At 37.1% G+C, this 22,383-nt stretch overlaps 1 protein-coding gene across 4 annotated transcripts in view; it reads right to left on the minus strand.

The window, feature by feature from the left end:
* CCDC152 (coiled-coil domain containing 152) overlaps positions 1–22,383 on the minus strand; it is a 62,922-nt gene that overhangs the window by 18,471 nt on the left and 22,068 nt on the right. The gene's annotated exons all lie outside the window — the stretch shown is intronic.

Genomic DNA, 22,383 nt, shown 5'->3' on the forward strand with positions numbered 1-22,383 from the left:
AACTAAGAGAGAGATTCTCCTGCGATTGTTGCAGGATAATCTATTCCCTTTACCCTTATAGAGATGGACAATGGCAGCATCCTTGAACTCCTGGGGGTTAACCTCCTCTTGCCATATAATCTGGAAAATTTCAGTCAGCTTTTGTATGAGCAATGGTCCCCCTACCTTATAAATCTCAGCTGGAATAGAATCAGCACCAGGTGATTTGCCACATGAAAAGGAGCCTAACGGCCCTCAAAAACCTCTTCTTCAGTTGGAAGTTTAGCTAAGGAGGGATTGACTTCAACCTGAGGTAAAAAGTCAATGACCTCAGCATTGACTGATGATGGTCTGTTGAGAACATTATGCAAGTGTTCAGCCCATCTCTCTAGGATCATGTCCTTACCACTAATCAATGTGGCTCCATTAGTACTGAGTAGTTGTGATGCACCATAGGTTTTCTGTCCATAAATAGCTTTCAGGGAATCATAAAAGCACTTTGGACTGTTACTATCAGCATAAAACTGAATTTCATTCACCTTCTTACTGAGCCAGGAATCCTGCATCTCTCTAAGGTTTGCTTGTACTTTGCTTTTGAAGGAATTAAATGCTGCCTTCTTAGAGGTGGATGAATTATTCTGCTGGTAAATCCTGTGGAGTTCTCATTTTTCATTTAGCACCTTCTGAATTTCCCCATCATTTTCATCAAACCAGTCTTGGTGTTTGTAAGTGTTCTGACCCGGATGAGCAGATACAGTGCTGTATACCAAATGTCTGAGAGCTGCCCACTCTTTTTCTGCTCCACTGTTGCCAACTGTGTGTTGGCTCAACTTTCCCTCTAAGTCAGCAACAACTGTTCACACTTAGAGAAGAGCTCTAATCTGCTGACATTAATTCTTCTGGTAGTCTTTTGCCTTGGGGGTGGCACTTTTGATGAATGCGAATATTTAGCTTGGAAAGGATAAGTCTATAATCACTCTAGCACTCTGTACCACATAATGCCTTTGTCACTCTCACATCTTGTCTGTCTCTTCTTACAACGTTAGGTTTCATAATATATGGTACAAGAATGTTAAGTTGTTTTGATTTACACTTTTATAATTAGTGATTTGGAATTTTCCTTCATATGGTTATGAATAGTCGACAATTCTTCTTTTGAGGAATGTTTTCCATTTACTTTGACCAATTATCCATTAGGGAATGACTTTTAGTCTTAGATATTTCTGTCAATTTTATACATATCTTAGATATCAGATCTGTGTCAGAAGTACCGGATACAAAGTTATTTTCTCACTCAGTTGACCATTTCTTTTCTAACTACAGTTGTAATAACAAAGTTAATGCAAAATTTCAGTTTTATATAATCAAAATTATCTAATTTATCTTTTCTCTTTGTGTATATATATATATATATACACATACATATATACACACATATATGTATGTATGTGTATATGTATAGACTGTGGATAAGTTTACTTACCTTGGTAGCATACTTTCCAGTGATGTACACACTGACAATGAGGTTGACTCATGCATTGCCAGAGCTAGCTCAGTGTTTGGGAGGCCCTGAAGAAAAGTTTGGGAGAGAGGAGGTATTAGACTGACTACCAAACTGAAGGTCTACAGAGCCATTGTGCTGACCTCATTGATGTATGCCTGTGAAACATGAACAGTCTACCAGCTCCATGCCAGGAGAGTGAATAGCTTCTATTTGAACTGTCTTAGGAAGATTCTGAGGATCACTTGGCAGGATAAAGTACTAGACACTGAAGTCCTTGCTTGAGCTGAACTGCCAGTTCAAACTATGCTTCTGAGAGTGCTATTCTGATGGGCTGGCCACATAGTTCGAATGCAAAATGTATGCTCGCCAAAAAGACTATTTTATGGAGAACTCACATGGGGCAAGTGGTGGTCAGAAGAAATGATACTAGGATACTCTCAAGGTATCTCTCAAGATTTGGATTTGACTGTGCAACATGGGGCACACTGGCACAGGATCGCTCAGCATGCCTACATCAGAAAAGGTACTGTGCTCAATGAGCAAAGCAGAATTGAGACTGCACAAAGGAATTATAGGATGTGCAAATTTGGAGTAACCACCCCAAATATTCACACTGACTATCTGTGCCCAATATGTGGTAGAACATTCTGAGCTTATATTGGTCTGATCAGCCATAGTCAGGCACACTGAAATTTCACTTGATCATGGTGATGTCATTTTGGTCCTCTTCAAAGATGAAGGACAACAACCAACCAACGTGTGTGTGTGTGTGTGTGTGTGTGTGTGTGTGTGTGTATGGTTAAGAAATAACCCTACAGTTAGGTATCAATTATATAATTTGCCAAATTTAGTGTAAAGAGCAACTCATAGCCTCACAGATTGGAGGAGCTAGGTCATCTAGTCCAATCTTTATAAGTGAGGAAAATGAGGTTCAGATAGATGAAATTACTTTTGATGGTCACTTGGTGAATGGCAAAACAAGTTAACTTAAAAATCTCCAAATTTCTATTGGATAATTGAAACAACTGATTATAGGAGTTTGAATTTCAGGGAAAATAGGCATTATCCTTAACTTTTGACCTTATTGCTTTCTTTTCTCAGTGGTAAGGATTTTACATACATATATAAAATAAACACATACATTTTATATACATATAAATATGTATATTATAGGATTAAGTCTGGGATTTTCTATCCTTTTTTAGGACCTTTACAAAATAACACTTCATTTCTTGGAACATCAATTCATCACGAAGTATTCATTAGGTGCCTCATATGCCAGACACTGTTAGTTGCTGGGAATTCAAAGTAAAAAATTAAATAGTCCTTGCTTGTCCTCAAGGAACTTACATTCCAGCTAGCAACCTTTGCTGTGAGGAGTAGATAAGAGGACTAGATAAAGCAGAAACTCTTGGGAGCATCTAAAGTGTCCATGTAAAGTTCAAGCGATTTATTTATAGGTGAACTTCCAAGACTCTTATTTTGAACCTATTACTTGACACACAATTCTAGCTTTTATCTAGTTTCCCAACAACCAACAGCTTAAAAGCAGCAAATTAGGAGGTGTACAGAAATTGCTACTGACAGACAGATACTTTTCCACCAGAGATAACTGATAACTAATAGTCTGACTGTAACCCCAGCCCCAAAGCCTATTGGTATTAGACTCTCCCCTCAATGGTGGAGATAAATGTGTGTGAGGGGTAAGGCAGAGTTGATGACAGTGGGGAGGTGGGGAGGAGAGTCTTTTCACATTCATCAAGTCACTGAATCTCTTCAGACTTTGGGTGCTTTGGGCTTCCACGTTCAAGAGAGAAGATGGAAGATGCTAACCCTACTTCAGGTAGCTGAAGGCAGAGACTCTAGAAAGACAGGAGAGGAGTTAGCAGTCTCTATCATATCCTTATCCTCAACTTTCTGCATCAGAGACTTTGGGGAACTTTTTCTTGGGTGACATCTAGGAATCTCCCTCTGTTGAGCTGAGTTGTTTTTCTCTTGAAGAGAGAATTCCGTTCCTGTGTATTGTCTGGTGTGTGTGTCTGTGTGTGTGTGTCTGTATATACAGACACACACACATATATATACATGTATATATACATGTATACGTATATATGTATGTATACACACCTACACATATTCTATGTATGCTTTTTTCTGATTTCTGCTTTGTGAAAATTTGAATGAGTTTCTTTGCTATTTGGCAAATGTGTGTTCACTGTGAAACTGGTATTTGTTGAAAAGAGGTTAAACCTTGAATAAAAAACTTGGGGTCCTCCTTCCCCAATTAATGAAACAGTGATTGGAAGTTAGCTTGAGCTTGAAAATCCCAAGTCTGACCTAGACTAATAATACTTCAGGGAGCAGATGGATATAATTCTAGCCTAGTACCCACTCTCTCTGAAGAGAACAGAGTGGCCAAGTTGTTTGTTTTGTTTTACTTTTACCTTCAGCTTCCCCTCCTGGCAGGAAATAAATTGGAGAAAAAAATGGGGGAAGAGATGTTTGTTCTGCCTGCCTTTGAGTCACACAATGGCACCTGCATACTCCATATGGAGAGAGAGCTTCTCACCACAGGACAATGAAAGAGGAGCCAGGAAAATTTAAAAAAGTAATAAGAACTAAAAAAGCAGAACAGTACAGAGCCATTTAATGCAAAAACATTTTGTACTTCAAAAGCCCACAGGCTCACTTCCGTATTTACTATAAAGTATAAAAACTGATGTTTATAACAATAATAATAATCATAGAAAAATCAAGAAAAAGTTAAATTATATTCATCATCTTCTGTTTAGGGAAATAAAGTATAACATGTTGGAAAAATTGCATCAAAAATGCAATTTCAAAATTTTTTTTTGTTCCTTAAAAAGGTTAAGTTTCAACTGTCTGGAAGATTAATTTATGTGGAATATCTTGTTCCAAAAAAGATAAATGAGATTCTCACATTTATATGCACTTTTAGATTTACAAGGTCAGGTTTAAAACCCTATGGTGGTGCACTAGGTGGCACAGTGGACAGAGCACTAGCCCTGATGTCAGGTGGACCAGAGTTCAAATTCTTTGCCTCAAACATTTACTAGTTGTGTGATCCTGGGCAAGTCACTTAACCGTGATTGCCTACAAGACAAAACAAAACAAAACAAAAACCATATGGGAATTTTAAGAGGGCAAAATAGACTCAGAGAGGGTAAGTGGCTTGTTGACACAGCTACTGAGTGTCAGAGCTGGAATCCAAACCCAGGTGTCTTCTGACTCCAGTGTTCCCACCACACCAAGCTGCCACTCAATACTGAAGATACAATGGTTGAGTGCATACAATTTATTCACAAAAGAATAAGAAGAATACATAATCAGGTTAATTGATATGTCATCACACTTGCCCAAAAAAGGTTAGGAGTACATGATACTTATGAGAAAGAGCAAAGCAGCATGATCTACGTAGTTAGCACATCTGGAAAAAGCAGAGAAATATATCCATGGGGGGTCTGATTTCACAAGATAAAAGTATTAGCAAACAAATCATTAGGGGACTAAGTCAGGATTTAGTTGGCCAAATAAAAATTAACAGTTTTCTGGAAAGCATTCCACTTGCAGCCAGTAATCCTGATGAGGACCTCCCTCTGAGGTTGCTTGTTTAGTTGTTTCAGTCAGGTCCAACTCTGTGTGATCCCATTTAGGGATTTCCTGGCAAGGACACTGGGGTGATTTGCCACTTCCTCCTCCAGGTCATTTCACAGATGAGGAAATTGAGGCCAGCGGGGCTAAGTTACTTGCCCAAGGTCACATGGCAACTAAGTGTCTGAGGCCAGATTTAAATTCAGGCCAGCACTTTATCCACTGCACCACATGGCTGCCCTCTGAGGCTGACTACAGTTACCTTATAAAAGCAGAACTCGGCCCCTATTTTACAGACCTGACAGTGTTGACAGGAGGAAGAAAAAGAGTCAGATGAGATCATGGCACAGCAGAAAAACTCAAAGTTGTCTTTCTCCACAGTTTTCCATGCTTATGTTTGATTAAATTTAATAAGGATAAACACAGAATCCTCAACATTTTAGGAAGGTCACTGGTAAACCTGAGAAACCAGGATAGTGAGAAAACTGAAGACCATGTCACGCACATATGGATGGAGGGAATTAGGGGTGTTTAGCCTGGGGAAGAAAGGACATGTCTCTGAGCGCTTAAAGTGCTGTTACTCCTCATTTGCAAAATGGGGAGGGCCCGGAGAGCTGTACTTGATGGTCTTTAAGGTGTCTTCTGCTCTGACTCCATCTGATCCCAGTATAGAAAAGGGATAAGACTTATTTATTCTTGACCCCAAAGGGCAAAATTTGGAACACACTCTATTCTGCTACCTTGGTTCCTACAGAGAGTGGGCACAGACTGAATCTCACTGTTACAAATGTTCCGCTCACCAAATTCCCTTCTGAGGGTGATCAAGTCAACGGATGAGTTGCTTCCCTGCTTGCAGGATATACTGCTGCTGGATGGATTCCCTGTTGTGCTGTTTGCTCACCTGGCTCAGCTATCACAGCTATGGCAGACTGCGATAGACTTGATTTGTCAGACTTCTGGAGACTCGTTTTACTCTTTGAAGCTCCCAAGTCTGTAATCTGCTCTGTTCTGTCCTTGATACTCATCCAACAAAGATCAGGAAAGAATGAACACAGCAGGTGGGCATGCTTCATGGTCACATGGTGCCTTGGATGAGGAGGAGGGCAGCTATAGCAGTAGCAACTCTTCTCCCCAAGAGGAGACTTTACAGCAATTCTTCATCCCTACTCAAAAGCTTCCTGGGGAGAAAGAGCTTTTGTCTGTTCAGGCCTTTTGGACGTCCATTTGGTATTAACACAGTAGCCAGTTTACAAGACTTTTTGTCACTATGTAAGTAAGCCAACAGGAAACAGAGAATACCTACAAGTACTCTAAATTGTGGAAAGGCCCTTTTGTGAAAAATGCCTGAAAGTTTGCTCTCTAAGCCTCCACATGGATTGACTGCAGGCAGAGCACATTGTACATACTCTCAGGACTGTGCCTTCATTGGCCAGTCCCCCATATGTCTACCTTGTTCCCTGGGTTTGGAATTGCCTTTCCATGCTTTTTCCCATCTAGTCATCTACAGGGGATAACAGAAGAAACATGGAGTTTAAATAAACAAACTGGGGAATCCCAACCTCAAAGCAGTTTTATAGTTATTAGGTAAATATACAGATAATGACTTACAGCTTAGCCTTCACAGATTGAAAGTTGGGAAGTATGTTAAATAATCACCAAATCAAGTGTAAGGGTTTTTGAGAGGATGCGTAAGAGTGTAGTCCAAATAAAAGATTAAGCCTGAAGACATTCGCTAGCTGGGAACATTCTGCTTTTTGTTCTAAAGAACTTAAAGTTATACCATAAAAAAGTCAGAAAATAATGAGATCAGATATCTTTCACAGTTTTGGCTATAGTGTGATTCTTCACCAAATAAGGCATATTGATGATCACAAAAGATAAACCAGAATGGAATATTTCAAAAGACATGATGAATATAAAGAATGTAGGAAGGAATGGGGAAATGCACGGATTGATATAAAAATGAAATAAGCAGGACCTGGAAAACAATATATACAGTGACTACAACAACGTAAATGGAAAGAACCAAAGTCAAGATGGAATGAGCACTGTGTTAACTGTAAAAAGCAAGCTTGGTCCTGAAAATATGGAAGTGTATCCCCTTTCTCTCTTTGCCCAAGTGGGGACTATGGATGCTGAATAGTACACATGATGTGGATTTGACTGATGTTTATTATTTTTGCTGAACTGCTTTTTAAAATTTCTTTGGAAAAGCTAGAGAGCTGAAGGAGACTATATAATTATAATACAATAACAATTAATAATAAAATTAAAAGACACCTTCTGTTGATTTCTAATGAGGCACAGCGACATGAGGGTCGTGCCCTCCAGCCCTGAAGACAGAATGTATACTGTGAGGTGAGGTTTTGCTTTGGGGCTTATTTTTTGGAGGAAGGTTGGTTTGCCAGATGAGACTCTGGGCAGCTGCTAAGGAGCCCTCTGACTTTGCAAACCCAGATGTTGGTGCTTCTCTCCCTGGCAATGATGTATGTATTGTCTATGGTCAGACATTCGGAAGCCCTGTCTGTTGGTCTTTCTGTTTATAATTTCTGTTTGTGTTTTCTCTGAAGTTCAGGTGCGGACTTTTTCCTCTGAACTAAAGTAGATTGTTGACCCCTCCAAAGTAGCTTTGCCTTTAGAAAAGCAGATCTAAGAACCTGCACAACAGACCCTTTTGTGTATGCTGGGGTCCATGCAGGCCTCACCATGTGTGTTTCCTATGTATGTATATATATTCCTATATATATGTGTATGTGTGTATATATATGTGTATGTATGTATAAATTCATCTTAATGATACTGTATATATGCATGTATGTGTGTGTGAATATATATATATATGTACATATACATATATATATACACACACACACATATATTCATCTTAATGATGCTGTATGGTAATGTCCCAGGTTTATGGGCAAGTTTTGTTGGTACTTTTCTCATTCTGTTATTTTATTAAATGTATTTGATTTAATATCTTCTCTATTAAAAATGAACACAGCAAAGGGGGCTTCTGACCTATGATTTTAGGGGTATAGACTTGAAGTTGGGAAAGCCATTCCATGGCAGACTCGTCCTGCCAGTCGGAATGTGCCTCCAGACATGATAAAAGTGATCTAAAATGGAACGGGTGACCTTGGGATCACCATCACTGAAGGCCCTCGCATGGAGGCAGGAGAAGTTTCAGGGATGTCACAGAAGACATTCCTGATTATTTGAGATCGGATCTCTCAGATCATGTGATTCTGTTCCTCTGGAAAGAGAAGGTCCTTCCTCCTATTCGGCAGGTAAATTTGAGGTAGCAGGGAGCCCAGGATCATTGAAAAGAACTGAGGGAAGTTAGAAACCAGAAAGGGGAACCAGTGGTCCAAGACACAGAGGAAAGAGCAAGTGGTGAAATGGTAAAACAAGAAAGTCACATTCTGTTCAACTCTTTGTGCATTTTAATGTTGTGTTGGTATTAGCAAGAGACAAATAGCAAAAAGTATTTCAACATGATGGAATGCAATTTTTGTAGAAGTTGCTCTGAGAAATTTTGTTTTAGAGTTATACTGAAACTTTCAAATACAACTCTAAAAATGAAAAATATTGCATAGAAGTTGCTTCTGACATATATACATATATGTACATATATATCTTTATGTGTATGTGTGTGTCTGTGTTGTAGATGATTTTCACCTTGGCTTAGATAATTTTTTAACCAGTAAGAAGGTCTCCTTTTGCAAGGTTATCTCTGTGGTATACTAATGAATATAGATATACTAAGTGAACCCATTTCAGCAGCTATGTCATCCATATAATTTTTGCTTTTCTCATTTTATGTCTGCGGTTCTCAGGATTTTAGCCTAAAGATCAATGCCAGATAGCTTGAAAGGGTTATAATGGTTCTGCTATCCAGTTATCCTTGGAGTTCTGTTTTTGCAGTTATATGTACAGTTATATAAATATGGTACCAGGAAACCACTTGACTTCAGTTCCATATTTCCTAGTAAAAATGATTAAAGTTGGTGTGACCAAAGTGGTCTCCAAGACATGTTCTCATTTGACTTGTAGGTCCTCCAATAAATCTGGATGGAGATAATCAAGTCAACGCTTGTGGGTCAATATCTTCTAACAATTAACTTCATGGAATTCTTAGTAATGTGTTCTTTCCTTTCAGTCTGGATACTTGAGAGTGATAAAGTGATAATGGCAGCTTGAATAAGGTTTCCATAAATTCCTAAACTCAAGTGAAGTAAATGAAAACTCAATGTTATAAATTGTGGTATGAAGCAACCTATGTATTGCAAGTAAGTATAGCAAGAATTCTTTATTTTTTTTGATTTTTTAAAATTAATTTAACTTTTAACATTCATTTTCATAAAATTTTGGGTTCCAAATTTTCTCCCCATTTGTCCCCTCTCCCCACCCCAGAACACTGAGCATTCTAATTGCCCCTATCACCAGTCTGCCCTCTCTTCTATCATCCCTCCCTTCCCTTGTCCCCATCTTCTCTTTTGTCCTGTAGGGCCGGGTAACTTTCTATACCGCATTGCCTGTATTTCTTATTTCCTAGTTGTATGCAAGAACAATACTCAACAGTTGTTCCTAAAACTTTGAGTTCCAACTTCTCTTCATCACTCCCTCCCCACCCATTCCCTTTGGAAGGCAAGAAATTCAATATAGGCCATATCTGTGTAGTTTTGCAAATGACTTCCATAATAGTTGTGTTGTGTAAGACTAACTATATTTCCTTTCATCCTATCCTGACCCCCATTGCTTCTGTTCTCTCTTGGGATCCTGTCCCTCCCCAAGTGTTGACTTCAAATTGCTCCCTTCTCCCATTGCCCTCCCTTCCATCATCCCCCCCACCCTGCTTAACCCCTTCTCCCCCACTTTCCTGTATTGTAAGATAGGTTTTCATACCAAAATGAGTGTGCATTTTATTCCTTCCTTTAGTTGATTGTGATGAGAGTAAACTTCATGTTTTTCTGTCACCTTCCCTCTTTTTCCCTCCACTAAAAAGTCTTATGCTTGCCTCTTTTATGAGAGATAATTTGCCCCATTCCATTTCTCCCTTTCTCCTCCCAATATATTTCTCTCTCACCACTTAATTTCATTTTTTTAAAGATATGATCCCATCCTATTCAATTCACTCTGTGGTGTGTGTGTGTGTGTGTGTGTGTGTGTGTGTGTGTAATCCTACCCACTACTCAGAAACTGAGAAGTTTCAAGAGTTACAAATATTGTCTTTCCATGTAGGAATGTAAACAGTTCAACTTTAGTAAGTCCCTTATGACTTCTCTTGGCTGTTTACCTTTCCATGCTTCTCTTCATTCTTGGGTTTGAAAGTCAAATTTCTTTTCAGCTCTGGTCTTTTCATCAAGAATGCTTGAAAGTCCTCAATTTCATTCAAAGACCATTTTCCCCCCTGAAATATTATACTCAGTTTTGCTGGGTAGGTGATTCTTGGTTTTAGTCCTAGTTCCTTTGACTTCTGGAATATCCTATTCCACATCCTTTGATCCCTTAATGTAGAAGCTGCTAGATCTTGTGTTATCCTGATTATATTCCCACAATACTTGAATTGTTTCTTTCTAGCTGCTTGCAATATTTTCTCCTTGACCAGGGAACTCTGGAATTTGGCCACAATGTTCCTAGGAGTTTCTCTTTTTGGATCTCTTTCAGGAGGTGATCAGTGGATTCCTTGAATACTTATTTTACCCTCTGGTTCTAGAATCTCAGGGCAGTTTTCCTTGATAATTTCATGAAAGATGATGTCTAGGCTGTTTTTTTGATCATGGCTTTCAGGTAGGCCCATAATTTTTAAATTGTCTCTCCTGGACCTATTTTCCAGGTCAGTTGTTTTTCCAATGAGATATTTCACATTATCTTCTATTTTTTCACTCTTTTGGTTTTGTTGTGTGATTTCTTGGTTTCTCATAAAGTCATTAGCCTCCATCTGTTCCATTCTAATTTTGAAAGAACTATTTTCCTCGGTGAGCTTTTGAACCTCCTTTTCCATTTGGCTAATAAGTCTGCTTTTTAAAGCGTTCTTCTCCTTATTGGCTTTTTGAACCTCTTTTGCCAATTGAGTTAGCCTATTATTCAAGGTGTTATTTTCTTCAGCATACTTTTGGGTCTCCTTTAGCAAGGTGTTGACCTGCTTTTCATGCTTTTCTTTCATCTCTCTCATTTCTCTTCCCAGTTTTTCCTCCATCTCTCTAACCTGATTTTCAAAATCCTTTTTGAGCTCTTCCATGGCCTGAGCCCATGGAATATTTCTTTTGGATGTTTAGGATACAGAAGCCTTGATTTCTACATCTTTCCCTGATGGTAAGCATTATTCTTCCTCATCAGAAAGGAAGGGAGGAGATATCTGTTCACCAAGAAAGTAACCTTCTATGGTCTTATTTTTTTTCCCTTTTCTGGGCATTTTCCCAGCCAGTGACTTGACTTCTGAGCTTCCTCTTCACACCCACCTCGTCTCCGGATCCCAAGAATTCTTAACCTGTGAACTTAATCTGTGAACTTTAATGAGAAAAAAAATTACATCTTTATTTTTACTAACCTTTGATTTCCTTTGCAATTCCATGTATCTTATTCTATGTATTTAAAAACATTATTTGGTGGATAGGCTTCACCAAACTGTTAAAGGAGTACATGGCATAAAAAAGCCCTGAACTAGAGAAAGAGCTGATTATTATAAACAAGGACTGATGTGGAATAATGAGCAAGCACTTTGAGCCCTTTTAAGAAGTCTACAACAAAAATTTTGGGTTGAAATCTTGGCTATGCTTATTTACCACATGACCTTGTCACCTAACATTTATGGGCCTTGGTTTTCCCATCTGCAAAATGAAGGAGTTGGACTAAATAAAGCTTATAGGCCTTTCCAAATCTAAATTGTTATTCTCCTGAAATGGTTCCAGAAAATCAGCTTGGAGTTTTGATGAAGGTTTCTTCTAATGCAAAGCAAGTATCTTCAGTGTGTTATGCCAAGTAGCTTGGTTTTCTTGTCTCTTCAAATGTCCAGTTTTAAATTATTCAAAATCGGCATTGGCACCAGGAATATTTTGATAGATTTGTGGTTTCATCTGTGTGATTATTTCTTCCACAAAATAGATAGAAGCCTCTCCATGACTTTCTCATTCTGTATCTAAGTTTCCCCCTAATTCCTCACTAAAAGATTTACCCAACACATGAGACCTCGAGTTTATTTTTTTTTAATCTATTGGGAATAAGAATATATCACACATGTCTCCCATTTTTGCCATATGAATGGCTCACCTTTTCTAATTATTCATATCCTCAATTATGTCTTTTACATCACCTTCTTACAGGAAGCTATTATTTTGTAGCAGGTTATATATACATATATCTCTCCATTGCTCTTTAGTTCATCTGTGATACTGCTTTATGATTCAGTCACATGGCATTATATGGAGAATACTAGTATTGTTGCTTATGACAAAATGACTAGAGGTAAAAGTACACAACTCTGAAAATATGGATACTTACTATTTAATACACCATGCTGAGATATGGCTATCACGCTCCAGGCCTAAGAAGGGCTATAAAAAACTTCATAAGACAACTGAAAAAGCATTTATTAAACTCTTACTATGTGCAAAACACTGTGCTAAGTACTGGGGTTAAAATAAAAAAATCAAGACAGTCCAGTCTTTCAAGAAGAGACTTGTCTCTATTAAGCAGAGATACAACACTTCTAAGTTTCTGCTTTTTGTATGATACTATAATCAATCATGTATGCAGTATGCTGGAATGAATAAGCAATTCATTCTGCAAGCTACAAGTGTTTATGTTTAGTTTTATGAGTTATGGTTACTACAACTTTGGCCTTGAATCCAAGTTTTGGGGAATCAAAATGGCTTCCTTTGAAGCACTTGATTAATTCATGTTGTCCGGTAAATGCTTGTAGTGTGGCTGCTGATAATAAAAGATATAAAGAAAAAGTGCATTTGTGGAATTGCAAGTTTATGAAAAATTAAAACCAAATGGATTAAATTCAAAACATATGAATATCAGTTTATTCATTTGATAATACATATATCCTCTGCATCTTAAACCACTTAAAATTTTAAAGTGCTAAGCTATAGATTCTATTTAAAAATTATCTACCAAATTTTATCATTCTAAGAATTTTCTTGAACATTCTGTAAACCTGGTAAAATATTATTTTTGCCAGTTTTACAAAAATTGGGCTACAAAGAATCCTATACTCAACAGTCTGAAGTATTCCGATGCTTAATTTTGAATGTAAAATGACATTTTTTTCTGACCAAAATAAACACCTATCATATTAGGTAATAAAATTATAGTCAAATTATAGAATCTGTTGGCTGCTATAATGTCCCTTCTAAAACTAAGTTTCTATTGACTTAGTAAAGTGCTAAAGTGCTTTAGTATTACATTTTAAAACATAATGCTTAGTTTTTATGGTGCTTTTTATCATGGATTCCCTTCGTTTTTTCATAAACCTCATGGGACAAGGTGTATTTATTATCTGTTGGATCTTCTTTCAAGAATGGCAATGTTATCAAGGGCAATGGATATAAGCAGCAGTGTGGTGCCAGAAAGACTTGGGTTCAAGTCCAGCCTCCAACATGGACAACATGGGATAATGAAGACAAGCATGCTTGTGATTTCATTAGGCCTCGATTTCCTCTCTTGTAAAATGGGGATATAAATACCTACAGTACTCACTTTACAGAGATATTCTGAGGATTAAATGAGATAAGGCATGCAAAGTGCTTTGCAAGATCTAAAGCACTCTAAATATATATTCAGTGGGGACATTCTTTAACCACACATATTCAAAATTCCATTTGAAAAGGAGAGTCTTGGAATATGGTGTTTGCTCCTTCTTTTTCACCTAGAGCTTTGGTCAGAGTGATTTTGGGAGGGAATGACAATTATGAATATGTGACCAAAAGGTGTTATAATATTTATCACTAAAGGTGATATGGTAATATAGTGATATAAGTGGTATAGTGATTTTATAGTGATAAAAGTCATTATCTAAAATGCATCTTATTGCTAATTATCTACTTGTCTTTAGATATCTACATATATTTCCCAGAAATATGAAAACAAGAACTTTAGAATGGAATGCCTTTAGAGGGTGTTAAATGATAACAAATGAGTCTGTCTTTCTTTTATTCAGATTTGCACTATTACCCTGGCTAGGTAACCATATCACAATACTCAGATGTAGGGGGCTGTCCATAAAGTGACTTTTATCTATTCAATGATTTCAATTCAATAAAACAAACATTTATTAAGTACCTACTATGTGCAAAGCACTGGTCACAATATGCTAACAACTGGTCACAATACTGTCACTTCTATTTCCAGACAAATTTTTGGAATGACAGGGAACTATCAGTAGAAAAATTCTGCCAGAAAACTGAATAACCCATTAAAATGCTATACTGCTTACACATTTTCTGGCTCTATTTCCCCTCCACAATCGATCTGAACTGAGGCTAACAACCTTATCTAGGAACAAAAGTCTAATATTGGAAGAAAATCCAAAACAGTTAAATTTGAGAATGTTCTCTCTCCTGCAGGGCAATCAACTTTTGACCATGGTTGGCACTAGCTTCTTTCATCATTCAGCCAGAGTTCTTTACTGGAATGTTAAACACATTTACTTTCACTCTGGCAATTCTTTCAAGACCCCAGGCTCTTTCTATTCTGAATGGTGAGAGGACTTAAAATTCAAATGGCATTTTGAGTCACTGATTCTGTCTGATTCAGTCCCTAAACTAGACAAGTAACCTCTTTCTCGTTCATCTTGCCAAAAGCCATGTTAAGAATCTTGGGCTTCAAGAACCTGGTGTGTGTGTGTGTGTGTGTGTGTGTGTGTGTGTGTGTGTGTGTGTGTGTGTGTGTGTGTGTTGACCATAGTATTTTTCCCCCATTACTTCCCTTGATATTCTTCTGCTGTAAGATGTTGCTAAATAATTGTGGTTTCTATTTATATCTACAGGCACTTCTATTACCTTTTTTTTAAAAATGGCTTCTCAAATTTATTATATATTTATTTTTAACATCATTCTTTTTAAATTTTATATATACATTCATGTAAAATACATTTCCATATTAACCATATTGCCAAAAAAAACCTCAAGAGAAATAAAGATAGCAAATTACACTTCAATTTGCACATAGAGTTCATCAGCTCTCTCTCTAAAGGTGGATAGTATTTTTTTCATCATGAGTCCTCTGGAATTGTCTTGGATAACTGCACTGATTAGAGCAGCCAAATCTTTCACAGTTGATCATCACTGCAACAATGCTCTTACTATGCACAATGATCTCCTGGTTCTTCTCACTTCACTTTGCTTCAGTACTCATAAATCTTGCCATTTTTTCTGTGAAACCACCCACTTTGTCGTTTCCCATAACATAATAGTACTCCATCACAACCATATGCCACAGTTTCTTCAGTCATTCCCCAACTGGTGAATATCCCCTCAATTTCCAATTCTTTGCCATCACAAAAAAAAAGCTGCTATACATACTTTTGTACATATAGGTCCTTTCCCTTTTTCTTTGACCTCTTTGGGACACAAACCTAGTCTGGATCAGAAGGTCTACACAGTTTTATAGCCCTATTATCTTATAGGCTTACTTCCAAATTATTCTCCACAATAGTTAGACCAGTTTACTGCTCCACCAAGAGTTCATTAGTTTATCTATTTTTCCCTTATCCCCTCCAGCATCTGTCATTTCTGACAAATGTCTGACATTTCTCACAAAGATATGAGGTGGTATCTCAGAGTTGTTTAAATTGTGATTTAGAGTATTTTTTCAAATGACTATAGATAGCTTTGATTTCTTCTGAAAATTGACTGTTTATATCCTTTGACCACTTATTAAGTGGGGAAAGGCTCTTATTTTTATAAATCTGATTCAGTTCTATCAGTACATATTTGAGAAATGAGGCCTTCATCAGGGAAACCTGCTGTAAAATTTTTTATGGTACTTTATTTCCTATGGTACCTTTTAGCAAAACGTCTATTTCTACTTTTGTTTTGTCTGAGATCATGATTGCTACTGCTTTTCTCCGTTCAGCTGAAGCTATTAGATTTTGCTCCTGCCTCTGGGTGTCATCCTGTTTCAAGGGTGTCTCTTGTAAACAATATAGTGGTAGATTCTGGTTTCTAATCCATTCTGCTATCTCCTTCCTTTTTATGGGTGAGGTCATCCCAGTCACATTCACAGTTATGTCACTGTGTATTCCTCTTCATTCCATCTTCTTCTGTTTCTTTTTTTTTAATCCTGTCTCTCCTCAAAAATCTGTTTTGCTTCTAACTACTGCCTCCCTTAATCTGTCCTCTCTTTTATCAAACCTCCCACTCCCATTTTGTCTTATACCTTTCCCTATTTCCCCACTGGGTAAGTTACATTTCTATACAAATTGAGTATATACACATATTCTTCGCTCTTGAACCAATTCTAATGAGAGTGAGGTCCAAGCACTGTCTGCCACTCTCACCTCCCATTTCCCATCCACTGTAAAGGCTCTTCCTTGTGTGCCTCTTTTATGGGACAAAATTTTTCCCATCCTACCTTTACCTTCCCCCTTCTCCCAGTGCATTCCTCTTTTTCACCCTTTCATTTTTGTGAAGATCATTCCAACATAATCAATTCACATCCTTGCTCTTTATTTATTTAAACTCCTTTTAACTGCCTTAATGATAAAGTTTTTAGGAGTCACATATATTATCTTTTCATATAGGAATGTAAACAGTTTAACTTTATTGAAACCCTTATGAGTATTTTTTCTTGTTTGCCTTTTTATGCTTCTCTTGATCTTATGTTTGAATGTCAAATTTTCTATTTAGCTCTGGATTTTTCATCAGGAATATTGGAAACTCCTCTTTTACATTAAATATTCTTTTTTTTTTGTACCCCCTGAAGGATTATAATGTTTTGTTGGGTAGACGATTCTTGGTTGAATCTTAGCTCCTCTGTCTTCCAGAATATCATGTTTCAAATCCTTTGCTCCTTTAATGTAGAAGCTGCTAAATCTTATGTGCTCCTGGTTGTGGCTCCATAATACCTGAATTGCTTCTTTCTGGCTGTTTGAAGTATTTCCCAGACCTGGGAGATCTGGAATTTGACTGTAATATTCCTGGGAGTTTTCATTTTGGGGTCTCTTTCAGGAGATGATTGGTGGGTTCTTTCATTTTCTATTTTACCCTCATGATCTAAAATATCAGGGCAATTTTCCTTGATAATTTCTTGAAATATTATGTCTAGGCTCTTTTGTTGATTATAGCTTTCAGGTAGTCCAAAAAATTTAAAAATATCTCTGCCTGATGTATTTTTCAGGTCAGTTCTTTTTCTGATGAGATAATTCACATTTTCTTCTATTTTTCAATCTTTTGACTTTGTTATTGTTTCTTCATGTCTCATGGAGTTATTAGCTTCAACTTGCCCAATTCTAATTTTTAAGGAATTATTTTTTTAAGTGAGTTTTTGTACCTTTTTTTCCATTTGGTCAATTCTGTTTTAAGGAATTCTTTTCTTCTATGAATTTTTTTACCTTCTTTTCCACTTGGCCTATTCTGCTTCTCAGGAATTCTTTCTTAAGTGAATTTTTGTGCCTCTTTTACCATTAGGCCACTTCTATTTTTTAAGGTGCTATTTTCTTCAGCATTTTTTGTGTGTGCTTCTTTCACCAAGCTGTTAATTCTATTTTCACAATTTTATTGTATTACTCTTATGTCTTCTCCAAATTTTTCTTCTATTTCTTTGGCTCCTCTAGGAACTCCTGTTGGGCTTGTGTCCAGTTTGCATTTTTCTTTGCTTGTGGCTGTTTTCACATGACCCAGCACTCCCCTGTGCCTTGGAGCTATGATTCAGAAGTGTGAATAGGCCACAGAGTTGCTAATCAATGCCCCCAGTGCTAGCAAAAGATTCTTGCAATCTCTTTCTAAAGACTAGCTGTCAAAACCCCTTACTGTCTGGCCCTGGGAGCTCCTGAAGCTGCTGCTATGGTTGTTGTGGCCGGCACTGTGTGTATGGGTGCTGGTCAGGTTTCCACCCCGGTCTCACAAACTTCTCCTGACAGCCTCCCATGTTTTCTTGGACTGGAAGAATGTCTCATCCTGACCTTTTATTGGCTCTGATGCTCCAAAATTTGATGTGAGGGGTTATTTTAAAGTTGTTTGGAGGGGAAAGTTCAAAGAGTTCACTGCTGAAAGAGTTCAGGGTTGTCTCTAATCTGTCATCTTGGCTCCACCCCTACACTTGGTCTTGTTCTCTGACTTATGGCTACAAAAAAAGAAAACACTCAGATGCTCCTCTGTTCACTTAGGACCAAAGCTGCCTTGTGACTTCTCCAGCTATTTTCTTAACTGTCAATGATTCAGCTGCCTGACTTTGTGATATTTATGTTCTCTAAGTTTTTTTTGCTCTGAAAAGTGCTATGGGATTACCTAGATAGTGCTATGCTGATTTAAGCTGACCATATCTCCAAGTAGTATCCACCAAAATTCCTGATAGATTCCTGGAGTTGTTCATTTCTCCCATGTGTAGGAGTAGCATTTCTCAAATGATGTGCTTGAAAAACCTGTGATTTCAAGAAGCAGTCTAAAAGATTCTGAAGAGCGAACGGTCACAATGGTAGCCAAGCCTGTACATCAAACCTACTTTTTAAAAATGTGTCAGTTGCAAATGAAGTGCAGACTCATCTCATGTAGATAACCACTGAAAAGTCCCTGATCATGGGAACAAAAAATTAAACTCTTATTGATCTAGAACCAATAACTGATGGCAATCAGTGATGTATGACACAAAATCAACAATCTTAGTAGTGTATTTAATGTATAACTGGATTCACTTCCTTAGATTTAATTTAAAAAAATTTTTTTTGTAATGCTCATAATGAATATTTGAATAAAACTGGGAAATTTAAAGAGATGATTGAGGGAAAATATTAATAATCAAAGAATGGCAAAGAAGCAAACAGGTTCTTAAATCAAGAATGAATCCTATATAGAACTGATCATACTTTTCTCCAAATTAAGCTCATTTCTATTGACCTTGATGGGAATTCTACTGTTATTACCAAAATTTAGAAAAAATAGTTCCATGGTTAAAGTAAAATTACAAAGGTGTTCACCAACACAATCCAGTGAATTTAGAATTAAAATTCTTTATTTTCTTAAAGGAAATGTGATAAACTGAAACAATCCCTCAGATACTGACTTATAAATAAAGGGGAAAATAAAAATTATTGTAAAGTATCTTACTTGAGCATCTGTTACATCTAATATTGTTCCTAACTGGGCAGTGATTATATAAAATTATAATATATTGATAGTGCATTTTACAGTAACTGTTTTTGTTGTCAGTAGAATTTAAGTACCTTTAAGGAAAAAGGCCCATACCATTTTCATCCATAATGGTGTCCTTTTGTAAGAGTATTTATTCATTGGAAAATATTTGGAATCAAAGGATCTAGGTTTGAATCCTGACTTTGTCACTTTATTATCTGTGTGACCCTGGACAATTCAACTTAACCCTTTTGGGTTTCTGTGTCATTTATCAGTCACCATTTTCAAATGTTACTGCTACATGCACATACGACACCTTTTCAGCTCCCTATTATGTGTTGTCTTCCTCCATTAGAATGTAAACTCCCTGAGGGCAGGGACTATCCTGTTTACTGGTATTGGTATCCTCAACACTTAACACAGTGCCTGGCACATAATAAGCACTCAAATGCTCTATCTATCTGTCTTGGGAGGAGGAAGATTGGGTTTCCCCATCTCATCTGAACTCATAGTGCAGCGGTCATCCCAGGCTGGTCCCAACGCTATTCTACAGAGAAATTTTAACTTACTTCGCTTTTCTGATTGAGGCCGGTTCACCCTTCTCAGGTAGTCTGGAGACCCCCTCCACTCCCAAGTTCACCATAGTATGAATACCTGACTGGCTTTAGTTTTACTGCTGCCCAAAATCTCGCAGCTCAAGTGATCCACCAGCCCTGGCCTTTTTGGGATTACAAAGGTGTGCCACTATGACCGATTATCTGTCTATCTAATTTACTTCCCCACCTATATATCTCTGAATGTACAACTTCAGTAGGTGAAGAGATGAGAGAAGGTGAAGAGCTGAGAGCAGTGTATCTATAGGACGCTTTGTGGGAGCATCATATGAATTTGGTTGTTTTGCAGAAAACATATGACCTCAGGCATCAGGACCCCTACAATCTGGGAGTCTTTAGTGTCTGAGATACAATGAAGTCCAAAGAAGGAAGGATGATATTAAAGGACAATGGGAAGCAGACAAGTAACAATTGCTATGTTAGAAAAAGTTCTTAGTTTTTTTTTAATCAACTTTTTGAACACTGTCTTGCTCCAGTAATAATATAAATCCAACATATTAAGACATGGTTCATGTATACTGTTCCACATGATCCTAGGATTAGACAAGTAGTAACAAAAGCATGATCTTTCAAAGTTTCTGGCAGTGGTACTTTTTTTCTTTTGAAAATCTGATTAATTCCATCATGGAATCATTCAGGAGGGCATAAAAAACTCAATTTTTCATTCATACTGTGAAATTGTAGAGACACTGCCAAAATATAATTCTGCACTCTGGCAAGGGACCCCAACCACTTTTCTGTATGTCACTGCCAGAATGTAGGGAAGGAAGAGAATATCCAGTATAAATAAAAAGGCCCCCCAAAGCTTGTGGAGCAGTCACAAACGTGGTCCTTTTGAGAATCCATCAACGTCTGCTTAGAGAGGATAGGAAATTAAGATGACAAAAGTAGGGCTATTTTCTAAAGAAGTTTCAAAGTCCAGTATGATCTTTTTCTTGACCTGGAAAAAGGTCCTCCTCTACTGGGAACAATGTCCTTCCTAATAAAGCATTTCTATGGAGCAGTTAGCATGGAAAGGTATACCCAAAGTTAGTTGAATCAGTCCTTGAGATTACATATTAAAGTTTATAAGTGTTTTACATATATTATTGCATTTGATCCTTATAATAATCTTGTAAGGAAGGTGCTTGAGTTATTACTATTCACATTTAACAGATGAGAAAACTGAAGCTCAGAAAGGTAAGTGATTTACTTGTCCAAAGTCAGTCAGCTTGTGAGTAGAGGAAGTAGGATTGGAAACCAGTTCTCTCCTGACTGTAATTGAGGAGACTTTCTATTATACCATGTGGCCATACCTTTGCTTAGCACACTGGATAAGTGCAGTAAAAATTATGTTACTAATTAATATATTTTATGGACAGGTACTATTACACATCTTGAGTTAATGGTTACACATGAACTTATTTACAGATCTATGAGATAGCTCACATTCTTTTTTTCTTCTTTTTTAAAATAATATTTTATTTTTTCCCCAATTACATGATGTGACATTCTTTTAAGCAAAGGTGATGATTCTTTTAAATATTCCTTAAACAAAAAATGATGTTTAATGTAGATTCAGAACTTTATAAGGCATTATAAGGTTCTACTTTGAACCTGTACCTGATTGTTGCTTTTAAAGAAACCCTGAGACAGCTTTAACATTTACATTCACTCAAATTCTAAAACGATAGGCCATAAGAAACCACTTAATCCAGTCATGGAATTTGGCATTCAAAATTCTATTAATTTATTGATAAATTAATAATTTACCCCAAACTGAATATAGGTTTTGGAATTCTGGAAAAGGAACTCTCAAATTGCTATGTATGTTTTTTGGGTTCCATTCATGTTTCAGGAGGGAACTTTAGGGAAGGGAAAAGGGTAAGAGAAGATAATTAGAAGTATTTCCAATAAAAGAGGATAAATCCTATGGTCATATTAATTTCTTGTCCAATTGATTCTTTAAGAAATTTGCGATGCCCCAAGTATATGAGGTGCCTGTAAGAACAATGGCTTAAGTACGAGAAATTGTTTGATTTAAACTGAAAAGAACAAGTGACATGATGACATGTAACTGAATCAGAAATGGGCAAGCATGACTGACTGGTCTGCCTATTTGATTGGAGCAGGACCACTTTTGAGGTTTCTATGACAAGGCACATGCAGTTGTGCCAAGGACAGTTGTGTGGCCCAAATGTTTTTTAAGTTATATTTATAAGATATGATCTCAGCCCATGACCAAAACCCCTCAAAACCCACTGTATAGAGAAGATATCAATCACTACCATTACGTAATCTCTAAACACCAACATTTTACTTTAAGAATACACAGACATATGAAAGGAACTAAGAATGTGCAGTGTACAAATACTTTTAATTTTTTGAAACTCATAAA

Source organism: Notamacropus eugenii, chromosome 4 (genome assembly GCF_028372415.1).
Source record: "Notamacropus eugenii isolate mMacEug1 chromosome 4, mMacEug1.pri_v2, whole genome shotgun sequence".
Classification (NCBI taxonomy): Eukaryota; Metazoa; Chordata; class Mammalia; order Diprotodontia; family Macropodidae; genus Notamacropus; species Notamacropus eugenii.